The sequence below is a fragment of the Colias philodice genome, chromosome 1 (assembly GCF_061535455.1).
Source record: "Colias philodice isolate Cphi_HAF_F1 chromosome 1, ilColPhil1 Martin Lab GWU primary, whole genome shotgun sequence".
Classification (NCBI taxonomy): Eukaryota; Metazoa; Arthropoda; class Insecta; order Lepidoptera; family Pieridae; genus Colias; species Colias philodice.
The window spans coordinates 7,639,964-7,648,488 of NC_143086.1; the positions used below are offsets into that span (position 1 = coordinate 7,639,964).

Consider the following 8,525-nt stretch of genomic DNA (forward strand, 5'->3'; position numbering starts at 1 on the left):
ACAGTATTTATATTATAATATTACTGGTCAACTTACATGAATAATTATCATCTTTATAGGTACATACCATTTTAATTGGTAGAGAATGATAGTTTTAAATAACGCTTGATAACTTTTGATCTCATACTACGATTTTTTAATTAAAATGAGTGCTACATACATTAAAACATCGTTTTGGTTACCGTCATATCCTCCAACATTGCCCGCTTTTCACAGTGTTTTGATCATATACAAGAAAAAACAAAATATGGACAGAATTGATGCTGTTATTTGAGTAGGGAATTGAATTTAGAATGAATAGATATACTTGAAATAATCATATTCTTAATAGTTTCTTTAAAAATAAGGAAGAAAGAGGTGGGCGAAATAAGGTGGAAAAGTATACAACTTTACCCACCTTTATTATTTCAGCCATTTTAAGACTTACGTAGCTGTTTTTAAGAGACAAAGTACAAGACAAAGCAAAGATGCTGAATCTCTTACAAAAAATGATCCAAAATAAGTAGATCTTCATTAAATTGTATGGGCAAAGTTAGGTGTAATTTTCTCACAATCTTCATACAAAAATCTTTAGGGTTTAGGGTTGTCACAAAAAAATCAAATAGGTAAAGGATGAAAAAATTAAGTTTAATAAAATATGTAGGTGGGTAACAAGTAATAGGAAGGTACACATGCAATAATATTGCGTTCGTACTGTTTCTAGGTATATATTTAAAATGAAACTGAAATTATGAATATTTATTGTACCTATACGTAATTTCTACTAAACATTTATAAAGTACCTAGGTAGACATACATACTCGTACAATCCTACCTAGGTACCTAAAAGAAAAAACATGCTGTGTACTTAATTTATACCTAAAAAAAATTACCTTGCTACCTATTTGAGAAGTCTGTTAAAAATGTGTCAGCCCTAGCACCTCAAAACGGTTGGGCAATGTTGGGATAGGTCACACTACGTTTATTAACCTAACATTGCCCAGCTACAAAACTCCTATAATACTACGTATTTTTGCTTGGAAATAACAAATAACCTCCTTTTTTATATTCTAGTTTAATAAATAATAAGAAATATTCACGTATTCTAATTGATTCCCAGTGTTCAGAGACAAGTTTTTTTGAAAAATTTGGCACCACCAAAACACCTCCTACTTTGTCGACATGTAGCAGCAGACTGATTCACGTTATACATGTGCCATCTAATCAGTGTTGCGAGAAAAGACTTTAATTTTCTACCAAAAAACAAAACAAGTCTTAAATGTCATGCTACTCCACATAAACACTCGGGAAAGTTAAAATTTCTATTTGGGCAAAGATAGGCTGGAAAGGCAATGTTGGAGGATATGACGGTACTCAAGCTTCAGCTGCCCTATACCATGCCTAACCTATGCTTGTCAGACATGGAAGTTCAACAAAAGCGTCAAAGAAAAAATTATAACGTGCCAACGAGGAATGGAGAGGAGTATGCTTAACATTAAGAGAATAAATAAAAAAATTAGACATACAAAAATACGCAACATCACAAAAGCAACAGACGGTTTAGAACAAGCTCTGGCGTTAAAATGGAAGTGGGCCGGACACATAGCACGCCTGCAACTTGCAAGATCACAGGTGGACAAGAAAAGTGTCAGAATGGAGGGGGCCAGTGGGCAAAAGAAAGAAAGGGAGACCTTACAACAGATGGGAGGAGGAAATAAAACGCATAGCGGGTCCAAACTGGATACAAATAGCGCAATCCAGAGAAAACTGGCAACTTTTGGAGGAGGCCTTTACCCGCAGAGGGGTTCCTACAGAGTAATAAAACATAATACTACGTATTAAAAACGTGCATATAAAACCTGGAACTATCAACCTATTTAAATTTTTATTTCGACGATGAAGTATCAATACCTCCTAACTAACATTTTAGCGATTTTCGTTTTATAGCATTTTCGTACTTAAAATAGAGTAATACATAGGCCCATAAAGGTCATTTCTCTGTAAACAGTCAATTTGAGCAAATATTAAAGTGTAGCAATACCTTATAACAAAAGTTGCGTCATTTTTGCTGGCAATATATTCTAACTACACCCTGACGCGTCCGCTCTGTTTTTAAGCACGCTTTCCTTGGGCTCATTTATAGTTTATTCCTGGGTTAAAAGTGGTGAAGTTGGCATGCTTTCAAACCAAGAAGAAAGTATCCTAATACATGCTTCTCCATCAAACTCAACAAACCATCGAAAAATTGCCATTCTTGACGATTTTTTAGATGCTTTTCCAAAACTACCATCGCATTATGCGCGTAAAGATACCAATAAATTGTTCGTAGAGTCAATTAAATTACTAAGCATTGTACATGTTACTGGTATGACGAAACAGCTGCTGACCTGAGGTCTAGCACTTTTGTTTCGTTTGTAATTAATTACCTGGAAAAGCATTGTGTTAGCCAACAGCTGCCTATACTTATATTTTCTGATGGATGCCCTTACCAAAATCGCCTATTTTGCGTGAGAGATGGAGGTGGGGGAAACCAGCTAAAACTGAAACCACCCGAGCACATGAAGCCAAGCAGCTTGTGAGGGCTGCCGAAGGCTTCAGGGAGGGACCCGGGAGACCCCAGGTGTCTTGCCCTGTACTCCGCAACCCCCGTACATTCCATGATGACGTAGGCTGCCGTTTCCTCGGACGCCATGCATGCTCTGCATAGTGGACTGTCTGTGATCCCTAAATTAAAGAGATGTTTGTTGAAGGGGCCGTGCCCTGTGAGGGTCCCTGTTATTACACGTAGTTGCACTCTGCGTAGGTTGAGAATCCGACGTGCAAGTCTAGAGTCAATGTTTGGTAGGGCTTCTCTGGCTTGCTTGCAGTCAGATATGCTTGAACATTCTGCTTTTTGTGCAGTGCTAGTGAGCTGGGTAATCATCAGCCGGATCCAGCTTGCAGGTAGCGGTATAATGGGAAAAGGTCCCATGACCGGTGTTTGAGATGCCCTTCTGGCTAATATGTCAGCAGCATCGTTTCCTCGTGAGTTACTGTGTCCTTTTATTCATTGTAGTACTAGGGACTTTCCCAGATCACATACCCTAGTTAGAGCTAGGTAACACTCTAGAATTAACCCTGAAGTGATTTCATGGCTTTTGATTGCCATGAGTGCTGCTTTGCTATCCGATAGGATCCGAATCGAAAAGTTGTTACATTCCTTTTGATTATGGCTGAAGCTGCAAGTAGAAGTCCTAGGCATTCAGCCTGAAAGACTGTATTATGGGGTCCCAAGGGGTGCGAGATGTTAATGTTTAGGTCCTCAGAGAAGACCCCAGCACCCGTGCCATTTTCAGTCTTGGACCCGTCCGTGAAGATGAGTAAATCTTCGATGCTGTTGTGCTCTGATGTTCACGTAGCTGTATCTTATATTTCTTGACTTGAACGCCAACTTAAGAACAAAGAAATTTACGTTCCAAGTGATTATGCCACTATAACCAAAGCAGCAAGAAAATCTCGTCCATATGAAGTTGAACAAATTGAAATAATGTTTTATATTCAAATCACTATCTTCGAGCATAATCACGTGTAGTGACAGGATTTTAAATCAAAATTTTACTATAGTATTGATACAAAAACCTAATATTAAAATAAAAAAAATGTTGTAATCTTTAGAACAATTTCTTCTAAGTATATTGGCAATAAATTGTATCTTAAAAATACGGCTTTCTGTTTAAATACAATTACAAGCAATATCTAATATCTGCATGTTTTTTTTAAAAAGCTTTGAAGTTACATTTAATAAATGATTCCATGATATCTAATATCCTTTGATAATGAACGTAAGCTAAAATAATAATTGAAAACAGTAACGAAAAAGAAATAAAACGTTTTTTTTATCTACTGAAAAATGTAGTTTTTGTAGTTAGCATATATTGACACTTCATCGTCGATTTGTTATTAAAACTCTTGATACTATAAAAAACAACTAATTCTGTAAGTGTGTATTTTCTGAAGGAAATAAAAGGCTTTTTTATTTTTATTTATTTATTTTAATTCATTTAACGTTTTCGAGGATGCTTCGAACACAATTCGCAAGGCTGTAGTTGATGACTCCGCGCGTAAGGTGCGCGGTAGGTGGCCACTGGGCCTTAAGTCGGCGTGCGACACACAGGGTATCATAATTATGTCCGAGTTCTTTGTATTCCAATATGAATAGCTTATACTCGCGTTCATTTATTTGTTTTCTGATTACATAAATTAGGCGATACATTTAAGATTTTGATGCACCCAATTTTTCTTCGAAATTATCTTTTAAAGGTCTTCCTGAGATAGATTTAAAGTAAGATTTAGAGTAAGGTACATCCTTCATTTTCCATAACTGCTGGATGTTGCTATTTAAATTAAGATTACATTGATATATTCATTTTTACGGAGTATTTTTTAAAGTTGAGATTTGTGAGCACTGATCTAGAAGCGCTCTCGTGTTAAGGTGAGATCCATCTGATACCTTGATAATTGCAGTAGCGGGTAATAGTTATTTCGCTGGCGTCACATGGAAGGGATACTAATGTGTTCATATTTTCTTGTTGCTGGCGTAAAGGTTTCGAATGAGCCCCGTGTAACCTTGAACGTGAGGCTTCCGGTGTCATATTTCGTGACGTGAAACATTCATGTAAAAGGGTATTATGATTTTTATTACATTGCTTACACAATATCTGTGAAAAGCATTTCATTCCTTCGTGGTAATGTAGGCAGTTGAGGCAAAGTTTCATGTTTTCAACCGTTTTTCTTCGCTCATAAGGATGCATTTGTAATAACGTCGGACATGTATAAAGGCGATGTTTGCTAGAATAGGCATGACGAAAGATTTTGAAATCCTCTTCCATAATGTGTGTATACGTTTACTATACAAGAAAAACCCTATATTTCGGTAATATACTTAAATTTAACGAAGATAAAAGCCATTTTCCAAAAAATATTTATTAACTGTGCCAAAACAGCTCGCAGGTGTCATGGCGTAGGCGTGACGTCACACTTTGGTAAATACGTAATTATTTGTACGTATTGCGAAGAAAATTAAAAAATATTTATTTAATATGTGTTATAGAAACGAATTTCAAAGTTTATAAGTGGTGTGCAGTATTGCAGTGTGAATCCACATAAAAATAATGCTCAAAAATGTGTTAGTAATTATTTTAAGCGAGAAAATAATAAGAAATGATTGTATAAAGTTGGCGCGGAGAACCCCGAACCATGTATTCGTGAATTCGCAATTATATTTCTGTTCTGAGTCGATAAAGCATACGTGAAACAATAGAAAATAAATAAAAATGCGTATTCTCAACATATTCATAACAACAAAAAACATCTGACGTGAGTTGTTTACTTAAGCGTGACGTCACGCGTGTTTTAGTCAAAATGGCCAACTGCAGTATTTCAATGTTTTATTTTATTGATAATCTCATTAATCTTAATGTTTTTAAGATTTCTAAGTCACTATATGTAATTTATCTATTATACATTTTCCCTTAAAACACTAATACGATCATTTATGGATACTGTCGTCATGCCTATTGCACATTGGACACCGCTTGCGTTTTACATTTGTTATAGGTATTACTGGAATAAGTTACTTGCCAAATAGCATGATTTGTAGAATATGGATTATTAAAACTCTGTTTAAATTTATTATTATAATTTATAGAAAATGAGGATTGATTATTCAAGTTTCTTAAATGTGTAGGTATGCTGATTGGATGGTTGATTAAATGCTTTTGTTGTGTAGCTTTCATGCTTTTTTCGTGAGGTCTCTAGAGTCATAAACTTAGTTTCTTAATACTGTAGAAAGTCTTTCAATACAGGAATTTCTCTTGGCGACTTTAAGGATTGCATAATGCATATAATCATTGTATGTTTCTGTATCTAACTTTTGAGATAATATACAAACAAGAAAAGGGTCCCAAGATGATACGTTAATTCCAAGGTTTTCAATTGCATTAATGCTCTCATATGTAACATCATGAATCCGTTTAATATGTTGATACGACTGATATTGAAGATTAGGGATATTTAAGAGGTTATTAAGATGAGATGTAAAGATTAATCGTTTATTATCGTAACGATGACTGAGAATATTCAAAGATATTCAGAGATAATTGTCGGAGCTGATTTGAAGATGTTGGATCATTTTTTCAGGCTCACCCTTAACTTTACTCTTAAGAAACTGTAACTTTTGTGCATTAGACAGGGGCGGATTATTGTGAATAGTTTCCGTAAATAGATCTTTAAATGAAACCCATTTAATTTATTTCAATCATTTATTTAGTATATATTAATGACCTACCTTATTATTTGCAGGATATGTGTGAAATAGTACTGTTTGCAGATGATACCTCATTAATATTTAATGTGGATAGACATGACACAAATGTTGACGAAGTAAACTCTGCTCTTTTACGCATATCCAATTGGTTCACTGCTAATAATTTATTATTAAATGCAAAAAAAAAAACAAATTGTGTAGAATTTATCCTTCCAAATGTAAAAAAGGTGAAAAGGGATATTATTTTATTAAACGGGGAGGTATTATACCCTGTGGATTCTACTGTTTTTCTTGGTTTGACACTAGATGAGAAGCTACAATGGGGGGCCCATGTTGCCACCACCGCTGCTAAGCTTAGTTCAGCTGCATATGCAGTTCGAAGAATAAGGCATCTCACCGATGAAGACATGGCTAGATTGGTTCATTTTAGCTACTTTCATAGCATTATGTCCTATGGAATTCTGCTATGGGGCAGGGCTGCAGATATAGAAGCTATATTTATATTACAGAAAAGAGCCATACGCTCTATATATAATTTACGTGCTAGGGACTCACTAAGAGATCTCTTTAAGAATACTGGTATCCTCACTGTACCATCACAGTATATATTTAATAATATTTTATATGTACACAAAAACGCAGACTTACACACAAGAGTAGGAGATAGACACCGATATGGCACAAGGAACAGAAATAAAATTGAAATGCCATTTTACCGGTTAGCTAAAGTTAAAAATTCATTTATGGGCCAAGGTATACTTTTTTACAACAGAATTCCTCATAGTATTAAAGAGTTTAGTAGTGCTAAATTTAAAAATGATGTAAAAAACGTATTAGTTCAGAGAGCCTATTACAGCATTAAGGAATATATGGAAGATAAAAACCCATGGAGGGTTGTCGCGTAAAAACCACAGGACAGTTCTTTGGCATATTATGATAATATATACGTACAGTTACTTACATATTTTGTAAAATTAAAATTGTAATACTGAAATGATTTAAAAGAGCAACTATGGAGTTTCTTGCCGATTCTTCTCCATAGATACTGCTTTCCGAATCGGTGGTAAATTTTAAAAATATGTATTGACGTTTCAAAAGTGCTTCTCGAAGAAGTCTAATTGAATAAATAAATGTTTGAGTTTGAGTTTTGAGTTTATAGGTACTTGGGTAGTTGGATATTTGTCGTGAAAAAAAATCTCGAATTTATAGCTTTACTAGCTTTCCGCCCGCAGCTTCGTCCGCTTTGTCTAAAACCTAATAAATTATAGAAATACTAAAACGTCCCTCGAAAATCACTCTATTAAAAAAAAAATAAACATCAAAATCTGTTGCGTAACTTTAAAGACCTAAGCATCAGACGGTGGAGAGCGACTTTGTTTTATACTATGTACCTAGTGATAATATGTGTAGTAAGTACCTAGTACCTATATGTAAAAAATATGAAATGCTAATAAGTACGTGAAAATTTTATTATGTTTAAAATTAAAATATAAGTTGGTATTTCTAGAATATTTTTTATAAAGTAGGTATCTCATAAATCGTATTGTGTAAATTATTTTCCCATACTATCGTAAGATTTGTGTTTGAATTTAAATCGTAAAGTGTTATTTACGAATAATACCAAAAACACCAATTAGTATAACTTAATTTTATTTTTCATAAATAGACACAAAAATTACATAAATTATACATAGTGTTTACATATCAGTGGTGGGCTCAAACCACTGATGTAAAAACTATAATAATATATTATTAATCATACATACTAATAAAATGCATAAGTATATAATTCTACAGTAGACACTTATTACAATTCAAAAAGGCTATGACATTGAAATTCACAATCTATTTCTATTCAAACATCTGCGAATATGATATTCGAAATTAACTACATTTTTATTGTTACATCATTAATAATAATTACTTAACAATTTATAGAATAGTAAAAACTAAAAAGACAATTTGTATGTTTAGATTTGGATTTACCATCTCTACTTCTAAGATTCTTAGACTGTATTATTTGTATACCTATTGAGCTACAAATAGACAAAAAGCTACACATTCAGTTGATATATTATCTGTGTTATCAATTAAACATCGAAACATGTAAATATCTAAATAGTATAGTGCACTATCTGCTAACGACATACAACAAGAATAAAATTTTAGAACGTATACAATAATAATTTTATAATTATCAAGTTTAATATTATCAATATAACAAGCGTCTATGATTCTATTT

The 8,525-nt window shown here is 33.7% G+C and overlaps 1 long non-coding RNA gene across 1 annotated transcript in view; it reads left to right on the top strand.

Moving 5' to 3' along the window:
* LOC149491209 (uncharacterized) overlaps nt 1-8,525 on the top strand; it is a 445,824-nt gene that overhangs the window by 83,898 nt on the left and 353,401 nt on the right. The gene's annotated exons all lie outside the window — the stretch shown is intronic.